The following is a 19051-nucleotide window of genomic DNA, read 5'->3' on the forward strand; positions in this document are numbered from 1 at the left end:
TCCACTGTATTTTTACAGACCCCAGGCACTTTTAACCATGCATATATATATTAGAGAACATCTGAGTATAATGACAATTAACCTGTTCTGTCAACATGGAAATATACTAGGGAACGCACTTATTGTGACGTCTATATCATTTATATTATTATTATTATTTATTTCTTAGCAGACGCCCTTATCCAAGATGACTTACAATTGTTACAAGATATCACATTATACAGATATCACATTATTTTTACATACAATTACCCATTTATACAGTTGGGTTTTTACTGGAACAATCTAGGTAAAGTACCTTGCTCAAGGGTACAACAGCAGTGTCCTCCACCTGGGATTGAACCCACAACCCTCCGGTCAAGAGTCCAGAGCCCTAACCACTACTCCACACTGCTGCCTATTAAATGATTTATTTCTGTTTTAAAATGGAACATTTGCCTTCAAAAAAATCACTGACGTGATTTGAAGTTTCTTTTTTCCTTTTAGGAAAATGTACTTAACGGTACAGTTTCAGTAGTTTGTTACAAAATACAGTACTAATATGAATTATATACAGTATTTCTTTGTTGTTCATAGGTCGGATCATCCTCAAAGACCTCATTCCGAAAGGAAATACAACGTTTCCGAATCTCATTTGTGTCAATTCTGCAAACATTCCGAATCAGCTGGAGCTGTATCTAAGACTTTGGGGATGTATACTGAAATAACACAGTGTTGCTTTAATTGTGGGTAGGTCCCTTCATGAGTTGGAAATGAGAACAACTCCATCTTGGGTTTTCTTTTGCCTGCAACCACTTACACAGCACAGATGTTTTTTCTTTATTTTTTATTGAATGCAACATTAATCAGAATAATACATCAAAATACAATATGTGAAGGAAACATGTACAGTGTGAAAGATGTCTACTACACAAAACAAAAGCAAGTACAAGTTCCTTCCTTATGGAACATTAGATGGACCATGTTTGTCACACAGACTAGTGTGTTTCCACACAGAGGTAATATAGCTTACACAACGCTTCACTGGGCATGCGCCAGTACGTTTCAGAGTACATGTGAGGGTACATGCGGAAGACATGTTTTTTGGCTCAGAAGAGATGCTTGAGAACAGTGATTTTGGACATAACAGTGTGGCATTATACAGATGTTTGGATTATTAAACAATGACAAAATACATTCAGAAGAGCAAGGAGGGATAGTTTATTTTTTATTTTTCATGTAGTGCTGATGTACCCTTTAACATTGTGTTATTATTATTATTTATTTCTTAGCAGACACCCTTATCCAGGGTGACTTACAATTGTTACAAGATATCACATTATACATTATACAGATATCACATTATTTTTTACATACAATTACCCATTTATACAGTTGGGTTTTTACTGGAGCAATCTAGGTAAAGTACCTTGCTCAAGGGTACAGCAGCAGTGTCCCTGTGACAAGAATGGCTGAGTGGGTGACGTCAGACCAGAAGACAGGAACACAAACGACAGAGAGATGTGGAGTTTGGTGGAGCTGAGCGAATGCTTTCGCTCAGCATTTAATGAATAAACAGACAGAAAATAAACGTTTGTAACAAAACACAAAAAACAGGACACGGCACTTGCCAAAATAAACAGATATACAAAACGACTAACCACTAAACAGACGGTGCAGGACAGACGAACAAACACGGTGAGTGAAAACACTTATCTTTACGATTTTACTTTACTTTTACTTTATAATACCCTCCGTCTCCTAACCCGTTCTCCACTCACCGAACACCAACCCCCAGTGAGTGAAAACATGCAGCTTTTATGCAGTTGTACCGAGATTCGATTGCTAGTCAATCATTCAATTGGAATCTCGGTACAACTGCACGTGAATTAATTAAAGTGCAATTCCCCGTGCTCACATATTACTTTTTACTTGCACGTGATGTGATGTGCCATCCCCGTGCCTAAATACAAATATACAATTTACACACACGTGAAACACAGACCGCTTATATCCCGTGTACCAATGCCTATACACCAACATTTACACACAACACGTAACATATAACACACACAGGGGGGGCACTTTGCCACATATACCCCCCCTTGTGCAACGCACACATGGCCTCAACGGCCACCTCCCCCCTTAAATACCCAGCAGTCCAGGCAAAAGTCTCGGGCTGGGAAGGGAGGCTTCAGTGGGCCCATGGCTGGAAATGCTGTCAGCTCCCCTGCCGGTAGTGGCACGGCTGACAGCATGCTGGTCCCGTCCTGCAGCGAAAAAGCTGCGGGGGCAGGTGGTCCCCCGACCTCCCCCTTCTTCATAGCCGGCAGCTCCCTCCTGTGGGGCTCCGGCCACAAGAACTCCTGCAGCGAAACTGCTGCTGGGGAAAGTGGTCTCCAGACCTCCTCCCCCTTCTTCGTGGCCGGCAGCTCCCCTTTCTGGGGCTCCGGCCACCGTACTCCCTGCGGAGGTACGGGCAGCAAAGGCAGCTCCAGCTCCTCTGCTCCTGGCGGTGGTGGAGGCAGAGGCAGCTCCAGCTCCTCTGCTCCTGGCGGTGGTGGAGGCAGAGGCAGCTCCAGCTCCTCTGCTCCTTGCGGTGGTGGTGGCGGAGGCAGAGGCAGCTCCTGCTCCTCTGCTCCTTGCGGTGGTGGAGGCAGAGGCAGCTCCTGCTCCTCTGCTCCTTGCGGTGGTGGTGGTGGAGGCAGAGGCAGCTCCTGCTCCTCTCCCTCGGGTGGTGGTGGAGGCGCTGCCGGCTCCTCCGACAGCGGGGGTAGGGCTGGTGGCGCTGCCGGCTCTTCCGACAGCGGGGGTAGAGCTGGTGGCGGGCGTCTCCGCTGGGCTCCCTTCAGCAGCAAAAACAGCGGCTGCTGTGGAGCCTGAGCTTCACGCCCTCGTCCCTCCCAAAAAAAAATAGGGGTTTGGGCCTTCAGCTCCTCCCCTCCGGACACAGGACGCACCGACTCCTCCCTCTCGGGCCGTGGACGCACCGACTCCTCCCTTTTGGGCCGTGGACGCACCGACTCCTCCCTCTTGGGCCGTGGACGCACCGACTCCTCCCACTCGGGCTGTGGACGTTCGGGCTCCTCCCACTCGGGCTGTGGACGTTCGGGCTCCTCCCACTCGGGCTGTGGACGTTCGGGCTCCTCCCACTCGGGCTGTGGACGTTCGGGCTCCTCCCACTCGGGCTGTGGACGTTCGGGCTCCTCCCACTCAGGCGCAGGACATTCGGGCTCCTCCCACTCAGGCGCAGGACGTTCGGGCTCCTCCCACTCAGGCGCAGGACGTTCGGGCTCCTCCCACTCAGGCGCAGGACGTTCGGGCTCCTCCCACTCAGGCGCAGGACGTTCGGGCTCCTCCTCCCCTGGCTCCTGCTCTGGGCAGTCCTCGTCCTCATGCCCATATGCAATGCACATGGTGCACCACCTTGGCTCCCTCTGCTTCCTCCTCATTTTTCCCCCTCTCTGCCTCCTTCTGCTAACCTTCCTCCTCTGGGCTGGTTCCTCCTCCTCTTCCTGGAAGGGGCAGACAGCCACCGTGTGCCCATACACCCCGCAGGCAAGGCACCAACCTTGGTCCTCCAACCTGCTGAGGAGATCCTCCAGCTCACTGCAGCCGTCTCTCCAGTTCCAGCCTTCCATTTTTTTTTTTTTTTTTTTTTTTTTTATTTACTTTTCCACAAAAAAAAAAACTGCGGTTCCCGCTCTGGCCTGAGCCCTGGAGGCGCTGTTGTCCCGGTTCTGACACCACGTGTCACAAAGACGGCCGGAGTGGGTGGCGTCAGACCAGAAACAGGAACACAAACGACAGAGAGATGGGGTTTTGGTGAGGCTGAACGCGTGATCGCGTTCAGCATTTAATAAACAGAACAGAAAATAAAAGGCTGGAACAGACAAAAACACTGGACACGGCACTACACGCCAAAATAAATAGACATACAAAACGGACTAAACACTAAACAAACGGTGCACGGAGAGACAAACAAACACGGTGAGTACAAACACTTCTAGATATTATTTTTACTTTACTACTTTACGTTCTCCTTCTCTCTCACCCGTTCTCCACTCACCGAACACCAACCCCCAGTGAGTGAAAACATGCAGCTTTTATGCAGTTGTACCGAGATTCGATTGCTAGTCAATCATTCAATTGGAATCTCGGTACAACTGCACGTGAATTAATTAAAGTGCAATTCCCCGTGCTCACATATTACTTTTTACTTGCACGTGATGTGATGTGCCATCCCCGTGCCTAAATACAAATATACAATTTACACACACGTGAAACACAGACCGCTTATATCCCGTGTACCAATGCCTATACACCAACATTTACACACAACACGTAACATATAACACACACAGGGGGGGCACTTTGCCACAGTCCCCCACCAGGGATTGAACCCACGACCCTCCGGTCAAGAGTCCAGAACCCTAACCACTACTCCACACTGCTGCCCATGTATAGATTCAAGCTTGTTGAATCTACATTATTTTCCAATGTTTACATGTGATTGTGGTCCTTCATTTAAACAGAGAAATATATATAATAATTGTATTAAAATTAGATGTATATGCATGCTGCCTGTGTGTACTTGTCATCCGGATGGCTTGTGGGTGACTCCAGACCAGGAAATGAACACACACCCGACTGTGAGATATGAAGCGCTACTGCATGGAACAAAACAAAACGACATGATGTCCAAAACAAACAGGTGCGTGGTATACCCCGCCACACATCCCCCTGGGCTGAAATGCTGCCAGTGGCAAAGCTGGCAGCGGCAATGCTGACAGCGCCAAGGCTGGCTCCTCCAGCAAAGGCAAGCCTGGCATCGGAAATACTGCCAGTGGCAATGCTGCCAGCGACAATGCTAACAGCGGAAATGCCGACAGCACCAAGGCTGGTTCCTCCAGCAAAGGCAAGCCTGGTTGTGGAAATGCTGCCAGTGGCAATGTTGGCAGTGGCAATGCTGACCTCAGCACGGGACACTCTGGCAGTAGAATTGCTGCCAAGACAACAATACTCTCAACAATTCAACTTAACAGAATGAAAACTAAAACAACTGCTGGAGACAACAAGAAATGACTTATTGAAGAAAATATCTTAATTCAAACGATGAATAAACAAGTAAGCTTTAAACTGTCTGAATTAACTGCTTAAAAACGTTTGCTGCTGTAGGGGCTCCCGGGTGGCGCATCCAGTAAAGGTGCTCCGCGCGGGAGTGCAGGATGCGCTCTATAGCCTGGAGATAGCAGGCTATGTCCAGGCTATGTCACAGCTGACTGTGACCGGGGGTTCTTAGGGGGTGGCGCAAAATTGGCTGAACGCTGCCCGGGTAGGGAGAGCTTAGGTCGGCAGGGGAATCCACGGTTCACCATGCATCAGCGACCCCTGTGGCCGATAGGGTGCCTGTGGTTCTGCAGTGGAGCCGTCGGATCTGTGTTGTCCTCCGGCACTATAGGTCTGGTGGCCTCGCTGTGGATCTACAGTGCAAAAAAAGACGGATGGCAGGAGTACTTTTCGGAGGATGCATGTTCCAGCCGCCATTTCCCGAGTCGGCTGGGGGGTTGCTTGCGGTGAGTCGAGGATACAGGTAATAATTGGGCATACAAAATTGTCTACACCTACTGTACTGATAGGCAGTATGGTATGCTGACTCGCTGTGTGACTCTCAGCAAGTCACTTAACCTCCTTGTGCTCCGTCTTTAGGGTGAGACGTTGTTGTAAGTGACTCTGCAGCTGATGTATAGTTCACACACCCTAGTCTCTGTAAGTTGCCTTGGATAAAGGCGCCTGCTAAATAAACAAATAATACTAATAAAAATAATGATGGCTGTCTGTGGTTGCTTGTGTTGCCTTGCCCCTTCCACTGCTTGTAAGGGGGTGGGAGGGAATGCAGAGTTAGAGTTAAAAACCTTAACATTGCATTTCCCTACTTTTGTCGTTTTAATATCAACCCCAACTGATGCATTAACAAAGTTTTTTGAAAATAATATATTCTCAAACTTGTTGGGCCGTGCCCCCTTCCTCTTGTCTGTGGTTACCGATCCTTCATAAGAGCAAACTTAACACTGCAAGTTACAGTTTACCGATTGTGACCAACGCTTACTTATGTGCACACCACGTTGTAAGCTGATAAACAACATACATTACCAGATGGCTGCGGACTTCATCAAAAATATATGCAAGCTTAAAAGGCACTAGTCAAATGCACAGTGTCATCTACAAACTTTGACATGCCTGGAGGTATCAGCAGAAAGATTTGTTTTAAGTTAATATATACCATATGATGGGAAATTTTGGCTGCCATTAAATTTGACGGATTTGCTATCTTGGGGGATTTTTTCACTTCGCACGTTCACCAAAAAAAGTCACAGTTTTGCATTTATATTTAATTCCAAAAACATTCAAAATAAATGTTGACTATGTCGGCTAAATATGTCTGCTCTCATTTACAGTAACTCAATACTGCATCTACAATGTAATTGCAATGTAAGGGCAGCAGTGTGGAGTAGTGGTTAGGGCTCTGGACTCTTGACCGGAGGGTCATGGGTTCAATCCCCGGTGGGGACACTGCTGCTGTACCCTTGAGCAAGGTACTTTACCTAGATTGCTCCAGTAAAAACCCACCTGTATAAATGGGTAATTGTATGTAAAAATAATGTGATATCTTGTAAGTCGCCCTGGATAAGGGCGTCTGCTAAGAAATAAATTATTATTATTATTATTATTATTATTATTTGCAGCAACTTGGAGAACAATAAAGAAGGCCTTCTAATCAGTTACAGAATTTATTGTTCTTATATGGCTCTTCATTTTAAGGTACCGGTAAACTCCTTCTATTCAGTTACAGTATTTATCGTTCTTATATGGCTCTTCATTTTAAGGTACCGGTAAACTCCTTCTATTCAGTTACAGTATTTATCGTTCTTATATGGCTCTTCATTTGATGTACCAATAAACTTTTACGATAAGCATTTGCTATCTCTCAGTTTTAAAACTTAGCTATGGTTCACAACATAACACAGTGGAATGATCAGAGTACTACTATGCAGTAATTATAGGGCAGTATTGCCACATGTGAAATCTTTAATAACAAAGCCGAAACGAAAATGCTTTTATTTGTTTCAAAATAATTTCAAACTGGTTAATAGACTAGCAAGCACTTGCAAAATCAGCTCTGTTTTACGGTGCAGAACTAATTTATTTTAACGTTTTGTTTTGTCTATGGACTTTGCGATACCTCCTCAGCCGGGCAGTGCTTGGCCAACTTCCGTCCACAGTCAGCAGTGGAATAACCTGGACTCGAATGGGCAGTCTCCAGGCCATAGGGCGCATCCTGCACTCCATGCTGAGTGCCTTTACCGGATGCTCCACTCAGGAGCCCCCCAGCAGTCAGTACTTTGATATTCATTCAGCATCTGTATATGTAACAAAAGGAGTTGACCAGTCCCTAAATACTCTTTCCTTTCTGATTTCGCTCCCATATCAATAGCCAGCCAGTTGTATGAGCGGCAAGGTATGTCCTAAAACAGGATTTGTGAAGAAAATTGTTACTTGCGGTTGCTGCCTGGCTGTCGCAAGTTTCAGTCAAAATTGGCAATGTTGCAGCCCTGCAAAAGTTTTATGAAACCCAAATGTTAATATGCGAGGCCTGCAACTGCAATTCAGCCCAAGAGCTGCACAATGTGCACCGAAGGATTTGGTCAGGAGCCAAAGATTATCCCCCAACCCCCCCCCCCCCCCCCCCCCGCCACAAGTTTTCTACTTAAGCCGGCATATGATGGGGATCTGAAGGAGACCCCCCCCCCCCACAGAATTGTAGTTATCGTGGTTAGAAATGAAATAAGATGAGATGGTGAGTATTTGTTTAAATGCATTATACCTTTCCATATAACAGTATTCTAATTGTATAATTCCCAGGATCAGCTAGTTTATTTATCAGAATAACAGTCAATGACATTGTTTGAAAAGTATTGTCTCTTGTATTATAATATGTGTTTGAAATCTATAATTAGGGCTTCTGATTTTTATATTCTTCTTTAAGAATTAAATTGATACCTGTTTAGCCATTTGTGTATATCAATCACAACTGAGAAAACTGGGGACTTGTGTGGCTCCCTTCTGGGCTCTGGCAGAAGGCTTCTACCACTAGCGGTGGAGTAGGTGCGACTCCTTCCGATAGGACTGGAGATGGCAGGGCCCCTTCCATATCTGCAGCCAGGAAATCGAGTACCATTGCAGCGATGTCTAGGATGGATGCTGGGTGGCGTTGATGTTCCCTGGCTTTTCATCACTCCCCATCTCGGGCCCACAGCAGGTCAATCGCCCTTGGGAGGTCCCTTGTCATCCACCCCTCATGGTCCGTCAGCCAGTCCCACATCGCCATAGAGGACCTTGGACACTCGTGCTCCCCCTTTGTGGGCGCTGGGCACTCTGGCTCCCCAGTTTTGGGCATTGGAGCTGGCACCTGCTTCTTTGCCTTCTTCCGGGAACCACCGCTCCTCCCCTTCTTCTTTTGGGCAGGTGTCTGGGTTTGAGGTTTTTCCCGAGATTTTAATTCTTATCCTCTCTCTCTCTCGTTCTCCACTGCAAACACCCAACCCTGTATGCGTGAAACACTGACTTTTTATGCAACTTTTTATAAACATCTGAACAACCGAATATATATATATATATATATATATATATATATATATATATATATATATATATATATATATATATATATATATATGAACATTTATTTTACAAATCAAAACAAGAAAATATAAATAAATAAACATCTGAACAGACATCGGTTTACAATATACCTATTTATACAACTGAAACGATAGCAATACATTCTTAACTTTTCAACAGCAATCGGTTTATTATCAGATGAGCAAAAGCAACTGATCAACGTAGATAAGTAAACTTAGAAAAATAAACATTTTACAGAAGCGCACAGCACAAGAAGTTATTAAAAAAGTCTAATTTATTTTTCTTCGACAAAAGGGTATTCCTTTACCATGAGTCTATGTCTGTTCACAATCAACACAGATAATGCGCTTCTCCACACCGCCTTTCTGCACAAGGCACAGCTGTCCGAAGTTTTATTTTTATTGCACTTGCTAACCTGGCACTGGCGTCTCTTCCGGCTTTCAGCGGGGTTGCCAGCTTCAGCTTGAGAAGTTGCTGAGCTAACTGTAAAATATATTCTCCCCTTGGTAAATTCTTCTCTGTGTATTCTTTGTAAAGTACCCAGCAGTTGATGGCTGCTAGGTCCAATACATTGTAAAACACCTGAACAGACCACCGTCGGGAGCCAGCTTTCACGGAATACTTCCATGCCATCTCCATATTTATAACATCAACTCCATATTTTGTTGCGTTGTAAAACTCCACAGTCTCTGGTGTTTATTTTCACTAGTCCCGATGCTAATTGAATGACCAAAGCAGCGCAGCTGGCAAGCAGGCACCAGCCTTCAAAAGGTAGATTGAAAACAATAGACTGTTAGTCATTCACTCAGGCAGAGAGTAGAGACTAATCTGATTACAGCTAAACACATTGCGGACTGGTAAATAAAAATAATAAAGTAGAATACCGTTCTGTATAATCACAATACAATTGTTTTCTGTGTGACCGTCAATGTGACTGCTCCCGGGGCTTTTAGGTATAATGTAATATATCTCCTTTATTTCTGCACTCCTGCATTTCATGCTTTGTGAGAATATTTAATACATACAGACAGAAAGGTACACCAACGCACAGCCCCATATGTGTTACACGACTGGTGAAAATTACATTTTAAAACCAAAAAACGCCAAAATGACTGCTGCGGGGCTTCTAGTGTTAAAGGCATATTTCATTTTGGAGGGGGGAGAAGAATGTGCCAGTATTATATGGGAAGCCTAATCTGATGGGAGTATATTAAATGACGCACTCAAAAAGCTAGAATGCAACAATATCAACTGTGCAGTACTGGATTGTGTCATGGAAGGCCTCTAAACTAAACAGAAGGAAACAATCAGCTCAGGCTATTTTGCACAATGTCTCTCCGTCTAATAGGAGAACATCTGAGGAGGAAGCAGATAAGTCACTGTTAAGACGCATTGCATACCTTGAGAAATAGTATGATTTCAAGACATTTGTTTGAAAACAAATGTCAGTCCTCTCACTGGACAATGAAGTGAAATAGTCTGATATTGAGAAGTTGGCTAAAGTTCTTCACCTTGAGATTGATTTTAACAAGTTATATGATGATCACTGCATTTTACACCAAATCATTTCAAAGGAGTAAAGAACTGAAAAAGATCGGTAGAAGTTTTCAAACAAATACCATAAAGTGAAAACAGACACATTTTTAAACTTGTATCTTTCACGCTTACAATTCAAGTCTCTAATGCATACTGAGAATGGGTTTTCAGCTCAATGATTCAGCTTTGGAGCAAAGAAAGGAACCAATTAGGCTATGTGATAGTGTTGTGAAAGCAGAATTACAGGTGCAGCTGAACTATGTCATGCGCTGACTTTTATGAATATGTCAAAAAGTGCCCAGAGTGTCTGGAAGCAGCAAGAAACCAACCTAAGTACAGGTGTAAGAAGAAAGAAACCGTGAGCAAAGACACTCAACTTCAGCAGACCCAACTTCTATAAGGTAAATACAATTTAAAAAAATGTAAGTCTAATGACTGTGTTTTTGAGTCATTTTGTGATGGCGTACTATTTTCTTTTAGCTATTTATTTGTAACAGTATTAGCTAACACACAAAAACGTAAACATGCCTTAAAAAGTAAACTAACCTAAACCCCATCATCCTTTTAAAAATAAGATTAACAATACAATTGGTGGTTTTTCAATATTGTTTATTTGTTGTTGTTTATTTTGTGTGCACAAAACAACAGATACATATGCTGGTCCTTATTTTCCACTGGGGGCAAACTGCACCCAAAACTGCGGGTAAATGGCTCGCTCCTTCGTAAATGAGTTTCGGAGGAGGTCATGCCTTAAAGCCATGATGAAACCTCCCGGAATAGGTCCAACCAGAGTTGGCAACCCTACTTCATGCCCAAAATCTTGATTTACATTTATCTGGATTTACATTTTCTACTCTGTCGCGAAAAGCCATGTGTAGCATGCAGTGGTGGTGATCCCTTTTAGAAATACTGTTGTTTTTTACAGGGCATTAGCAGCTGCATGTGCTCATATGGACTAGCTCACTTCAGAGCATGTTGGTAAATGTGGAGTGAAACCAGGGATGGGCAAAATAGCCAAGGAAAGTATTTAAATAGAAAACAGTGGCCCCCAAATCTATTCAAAATGCAAATAGAAAATAAGTTAACAGAAATGTATTTTAAATAGAAAATTACTGATCCTTCGTAATAAGAGCAAACTTAACACTGCAAGTTACAGTTTACCAATTGTGACCAACGCTTACTTATGTGCACACCACGTTGTAAGCTGATAAACAACATACATTACCAGATGGCTGCGGACTTCATCAAAAATATATGCAAGCTTAAAAGGCACTAGTCAAATGCACAGTGTCATCTACAAACTTTTACATGCCTGGAGGTATCAGCAGAAAGATTTGTTTTAAGTTAATATATACCATATGATGGGAAATTTTGGCTGCCATTAAATTTGACGGATTTGCTATCTTGGGGGATTTTTTCACTTTGCGCGTTCACCAAAAAAAGTCACAGTTTTGCATTCATATTTAATTCCAAAAACATTCAAAATAAATGTTGACTATGTCGGCTAAATATGTCTGCTCTCATTTACAGTAACTCAATACTGCATCTACAATGTAATTGCAATGTAAGGGCAGCAGTGTGGAGTAGTGGTTAGGGCTCTGGACTCTTGACCGGAGGGTCATGGGTTCAATCCCCGGTGGGGACACTGCTGCTGTACCCTTGAGCAAGGTACTTTACCTAGATTGCTCCAGTAAAAACCCACCTGTATAAATGGGTAATTGTATGTAAAAATAATGTGATATCTTGTAAGTCGCCCTGGATAAGGGCGTCTGCTAAGAAATAAATTATTATTATTATTATTATTAATTGCAGCAACTTGGAGAACAATAAAGAAGGCCTTCTAATCAGTTACAGAATTTATTGTTCTTATATGGCTCTTCATTTTAAGGTACCGGTAAACTCCTTCTATTCAGTTACAGTATTTATCGTTCTTATATGGCTCTTCATTTTAAGGTACCGGTAAACTCCTTCTATTCAGTTACAGTATTTATCGTTCTTATATGGCTCTTCATTTGATGTACCAATAAACTTTTACGATAAGCATTTGCTATCTCTCAGTTTTAAAACTTAGCTATGGTTCACAACATAACACAGTGGAATGATCAGAGTACTACTATGCAGTAATTATAGGGCAGTATTGCCACATGTGAAATCTTTAATAACAAAGCCGAAACGAAAATGCTTTTATTTGTTTCAAAATAATTTCAAACTGGTTAATAGACTAGCAAGCACTTGCAAAATCAGCTCTGTTTTACGGTGCAGAACTAATTTATTTTAACGTTTTGTTTTGTCTATGGACTTTGCGATACCTCCTCAGCCGGGCAGTGCTTGGCCAACTCCCGTCCACAGTCAGCAGTGGAATAACCTGGACTCGAATGGGCAGTCTCCAGGCCATAGGGCGCATCCTGCACACCATGCTGAGTGCCTTTACCGGATGCTCCACTCAGGAGCCCCCCAGCAGTCAGTACTTTGATATTCATTCAGCATCTGTATATGTAACAAAAGGAGTTGACCAGTCCCTAAATACTCTTTCCTTTCTGATTTCGCTCCCATATCAATAGCCAGCCAGTTGTATGAGCGGCAAGGTATGTCCTAAAACAGGATTTGTGAAGAAAATTGTTACTTGCGGTTGCTGTCTGGCTGTCGCAAGTTTCAGTCAAAATTGGCAATGTTGCAAAAGTTTTATGAAACCCAAATGTTAATATGCGAGGCCTGCAACTGCAATTCAGCCCAAGAGCTGCACAATGTGCACCGAAGGATTTGGTCAGGAGCCAAAGATTATCCCCCAACCCCCCCCCCCCCCCCCCCGCCACAAGTTTTCTACTTAAGCCGGCATATGATGGGGATCTGAAGGAGACCCCCCCCCCCCCCCCCCCCTCCACAGAATTGTAGTTATCGTGGTTAAAAATGAAATAAGATGAGATGGTGAGTATTTGTTTAAATGCATTATACCTTTCCATATAACAGTATTCTAATTGTATAATTCCCAGGATCAGCTAGTTTATTTATCAGAATAACAGTCAATGACATTGTTTGAAAAGTATTGTCTCTTGTATTATAATATGTGTTTGAAATCTATAATTAGGGCTTCTGATTTTTATATTCTTCTTTAAGAATTAAATTGATACCTGTTGAGCCATTTGTGTATATCAATCACAACTGAGAAAACTGGGGACTTGTGTGGCTCCCTTCTGGGCTCTGGCAGAAGGCTTCTACCACTAGCGGTGGAGTAGGTGCGACTCCTTCCGATGGGACTGGAGATGGCAGGGCCCCTTCCATATCTGCAGCCAGGAAATCGAGTACCATTGCAGCGATGTCTAGGATGGATGCTGGGTGGCGTTGATGTTCCCTGGCTTTTCATCACTCCCCATCTCGGGCCCACAGCAGGTCAATCGCCCTTGGGAGGTCCCTTGTCATCCACCCCTCATGGTCCGTCAGCCAGTCCCACATCGCCATAGAGGACCTTGGACACTCGTGCTCCCCCTTTGTGGGCGCTGGGCACTCTGGCTCCCCAGTTTTGGGCATTGGAGCTGGCACCTGCTTCTTTGCCTTCTTCCGGGAACCACCGCTCCTCCCCTTCTTCTTTTGGGCAGGTGTCTGGGTTTGAGGTTTTTCCCGAGATTTTAATTCTTATCCTCTCTCTCTCTCGTTCTCCACTGCAAACACCCAACCCTGTATGCGTGAAACACTGACTTTTTATGCAACTTTTTATAAACATCTGAACAACCGAATATATATATATATATATATATATATATATATATATATATATATATATATATATATATATATATATGAACATTTATTTTACAAATCAAAACAAGAAAATATAAATAAATAAACATCTGAACAGACATCGGTTTACAATATACCTATTTATACAACTGAAACGATAGCAATACATTCTTAACTTTTCAACAGCAATCGGTTTATTATCAGATGAGCAAAAGCAACTGATCAACGTAGATAAGTAAACTTAGAAAAATAAACATTTTACAGAAGCGCACAGCACAAGAAGTTATTAAAAAAGTCTAATTTATTTTTCTTCGACAAAAGGGTATTCCTTTACCATGAGTCTATGTCTGTTCACAATCAACACAGATAATGCGCTTCTCCACACCGCCTTTCTGCACAAGGCACAGCTGTCCGAAGTTTTATTTTTATTGCACTTGCTAACCTGGCACTGGCGTCTCTTCCGGCTTTCAGCGGGGTTGCCAGCTTCAGCTTGAGAAGTTGCTGAGCTAACTGTAAAATATATTCTCCCCTTGGTAAATTCTTCTCTGTGTATTCTTTGTAAAGTACCCAGCAGTTGATGGCTGCTAGGTCCAATACATTGTAAAACACCTGAACAGACCACCGTCGGGAGCCAGCTTTCACGGAATACTTCCATGCCATCTCCATATTTATAACATCAACTCCATATTTTGTTGGGTTGTAAAACTCCACAGTCTCTGGTATTTATTTTCACTAGTCCCGATGCTAATTGAATGACCAAAGCAGCGCAGCTGGCAAGCAGGCACCAGCCTTCAAAAGGTAGATTGAAAACAATAGACTGTTAGTCATTCACTCAGGCAGAGAGTAGAGACTAATCTGATTACAGCTAAACACATTGCGGACTGGTAAATAAAAATAATAAAGTAGAATACCGTTCTGTATAATCACAATACAATTGTTTTATGTGTGGCCATCAATGTGACTGCTCCCGGGGCTTTTAGGTATAATGTAATATATCTCCTTTATTTCTGCACTCCCGCATTTCATGCTTTGTGAGAATATTTAATACATACAGACAGAAAGGTACACCAACGCACAGCCCCATATGTGTTACACGACTGGTGAAAATTACATTTTAAAACCAAAAAACGCCAAAATGACTGCTGCGGGGCTTCTAGTGTTAAAGGCATATTTCATTTTGGAGGGGGGAGAAGAATGTGCCAGTATTATATGGGAAGCCTAATCTGATGGGAGTATATTGAATGACGCACTCAAAAAGCTAGAATGCAACAATATCAACTGTGCAGTACTGGATTGTGTCATGGAAGGCCTCTAAACTAAACAGAAGGAAACAATCAGCTCAGGCTATTTTGCACAATGTCTCTCCGTCTAATAGGAGAACATCTGAGGAGGAAGCAGATAAGTCACTGTTAAGACGCATTGCATACCTTGAGAAATAGTATGATTTCAAGACATTTGTTTGAAAACAAATGTCAGTCCTCTCACTGGACAATGAAGTGAAATAGTCTGATATTGAGAAGTTGGCTAAAGTTCTTCACCTTGAGATTGATTTTAACAAGTTATATGATGATCACTGCATTTTACACCAAATCATTTCAAAGGAGTAAAGAACTGAAAAAGATCGGTAGAAGTTTTCAAACAAATACCATAAAGTGAAAACAGACACATTTTTAAACTTGTATCTTTCACGCTTACAATTCAAGTCTCTAATGCATACTGAGAATGGGTTTTCAGCTCAATGATTCAGCTTTGGAGCAAAGAAAGGAACCAATTAGGCTATGTGATAGTGTTGTGAAAGCAGAATTACAGGTGCAGCTGAACTATGTCATGCGCTGACTTTTATGAATATGTCAAAAAGTGTCCAGAGTGTCTGGAAGCAGCAAGAAACCAACCTAAGTACAGGTGTAAGAAGAAAGAAACCGTGAGCAAAGACACTCAACTTCAGCAGACCCAACTTCTATAAGGTAAATACAATTTAAAAAAATGTAAGTCTAATGACTGTGTTTTTGCTGTATCAGTCATTTTGTGATGGCGTACTATTTTCTTTTAGCTATTTATTTGTAACAGTATTAGCTAACACACAAAAACGTAAACATGCATTAAAAAGTAAACTAACCTAAACCCCATCATCCTTTTAAAAATAAGATTAACAATACAATTGGTGTTTTTTCAAAATTGTTTATTTGTTGTTGTTTATTTTGTGGGCACAAAACAACAGATACATATGCTGGTCCTTATTTTCCACTGGGGGCAAACTGCACCCAAAACTGCGGGTAAATGGCTCGCTCCTTCGTAAATGAGTTTCGGAGGAGGTCATGCCTTAAAGCCATGATGAAACCTCCCGGAATAGGTCCAACCAGAGTTGGCAACCCTACTTCATGCCCAAAATCTTGATTTACATTTATCTGGATTTACATGTTCTCCTCTGTCACGAAAAGCCATGTGTAGCATGCAGTGGTGGTGATCCCTTTTAGAAATACTGTTGTTTTTTACAGGGCATTAGCAGCTGCATGTGCTCATATGGACTAGCTCACTTCAGAGCATGTTGGTAAATGTGGAGTGAAACCAGGGATGGGCAAAATAGCCAAGGAAAGTATTTAAATAGAAAACAGTGGCCCCCAAATCTATTCAAAATGCAAATAGAAAATAAGTTAACAGAAATGTATTTTAAATAGAAAATAGTAAATACTGTTTTGCAAATAGTATTTTTTTTTTTTTACTGGTTTTGGTATATATATTATTTAGTCAGTAACCCAGGTACAGTAGAACACAGTGGGGATAACTCACGCACTCTGATTGGCTGAGAGTGCAATGTATAGCTGGATATTAACGATGGTCTCCACCCACATTCTCTCTTGTTATCCTGAAAGCAATTGTAGATAACAAAATAGTTTCAGAAATGTTCTCCACCATGCAATAATACAGGTCTCAAATGTGCAGTTTTGAAAGAAGCACGTTATATTAAACATGATATTTGGAACTACACTAGGTTAAAGAAATCTCGGTTTGCAGGTCATGCATTTATACTGTTTTTGTACTGTCTTACGTGGAGGGTAAAATGTCCCCACCCCCAATCAGCTACCTCTCCTTTCATCCAGTAACATGCTTTGAACCAGAAGATAATGCAGGGGTGAAATGACCAAGAGAATAAAGCAGAAACAGTCTTCCTAGAAGGCTTGTAAAGATTTAAAAATGAAATACATGTTTGAGACCGATGTAGCTCATGGAAGTGCAGAATGAGTACGATTTACTGAATTATTTTGTCAGCTACAATAACTTTAAATCTGTGATTATTATTATTATTATTATTATTTGTTTATTTAGCAGACGCCTTTATGCAAGGCGACTTACAGAGACTAGGGTGTGTGAACTATGCATCAGCTGCAGAGTCACTTACAATTACATCTCACCCAAAAGACGGAGCACAAGTAGGTTAAGTGACTTGCTGAGAGTCACACAGCGAGTCAGTGAGTGAGGTGGGATTTGAACCGGGCACCTCCTGGTTACAAGCCCTTTTCTTTAACCACTGGACCACACAGCCAATGGTAACTCTGAAGGAGCTGGAGAGATCCACAGCTGAGATGGGAGAAACCGTCCATGGGACAACTATAACCCGGACGCTCCACAAAGCTGGGCTTTATGGAAGAGTGGCGAGAAGAAAGCCATTGCTGAAAAAAACCCATATCAAATCCTGTTTGGATTTTGCCAAAAGGCATGTGGGAGAGACAGCAAACATGTGGAAAAAGGTTCTCTGGTCTGATGAGACCAAAATTGAACTTTTTGGCCTTAGCGCAAAGCGCTATGTGTGGCGCAAAGCCAACACTGCTCATCACCCTGAGAACACCATCCACACAGTGAAGCATGGTGGTGGCAGCATCATGTTATGGGGATGCTTTTCATCGGCAGGGACTGAGAAACTGGTCAGGATTTAGGGCAAGATGGATGGAGCCAAATACATGGAAATTCTAGAGGAAAACCTGTTTCTGTCTGCAAGAGACCTGGGACTGGGGCGGAGGTTCACCTTCCAGCAGGACAATGACTCTAAACACACAGCCAAAGCTACACTGGAGTGGTTTAAAAACAAGAACCTGAATGTTTTAGAATGGCCCAGTCAAAGACCAGACCTCAATCCGATTGAGAATCTGTGGCAAGACTTGAAAATTGCTGTTCACCAACGGTCCCCATCCAACTTGACAGAGCTTGAGCAATTTTGCCAAGAAGAATGGGCAAACATTGCAGGATCCAGATGTGCAAAGCTGGTAGAGACTTACCCAAAAAGACTCACAGCTGTAATTGCTGCCAAAGGTGCTTCTACCAAATATTGACTCAGGGGGGTGAATACTTATGCAACCAACACGTCTTTTTTTTTTTTGTTTAATTAACTTTTCTGTCACAATAAAATATATTTTGCACCTTCAAAGTGTTAAGTATGTTGTGTAAATCAAATGGTAAAAATCCCAATTAAATCCATTTTAATTCCAGGTTGTAACACTACAAAATGTGGAAAAGTCCAAGGGGGGTGAATACTTATGCAAGGCACTGTAGGTATATGACAACCCCCCTACATTTATTAAGGATCTTGTAGGTCACAGGAGCCTTAAGTTACTTCCCGAGGGGATAGAATTATTAAGTTCCAGTGAAAAGAGTCATGAGTTGGCATGCCTTGTCACACACAGCCCTGTGTGAACATGAAAGCAGCTAATATTACAGTGTGATCAGCAGTGCTCAAGTTTAAATTGCAGTCAAGAACACTGTCCTACTAACCCTCAGTGAGTCTCCCATCATTATAATACATTTAAGACCCTATTTCACCAAATTTGACTTGCCTTTATTTATTTTTCTTTTAAATTTATTAATTTAGTGCTGTAGGGTAGTACCATTACATATTATTATTCTTAAATGGATATCTGTAGTATTTCAAAGTTCCAATTATTATTGGAATATTCACATTTATTATAATATGTAAACCTTTTCTCGATGTCTCTCTCTCCCTCTGAAAACGACACCAGAATTACATGTTATAATAAACTCATAACTACTTCATCTAAAGTAAACTTCATAAATCGTGTTTGTTACACAAGCGAATACTTACTAGGCA

This window comes from Acipenser ruthenus, chromosome 6, assembly GCF_902713425.1.
Source record: "Acipenser ruthenus chromosome 6, fAciRut3.2 maternal haplotype, whole genome shotgun sequence".
Taxonomy (NCBI): domain Eukaryota; kingdom Metazoa; phylum Chordata; class Actinopteri; order Acipenseriformes; family Acipenseridae; genus Acipenser; species Acipenser ruthenus.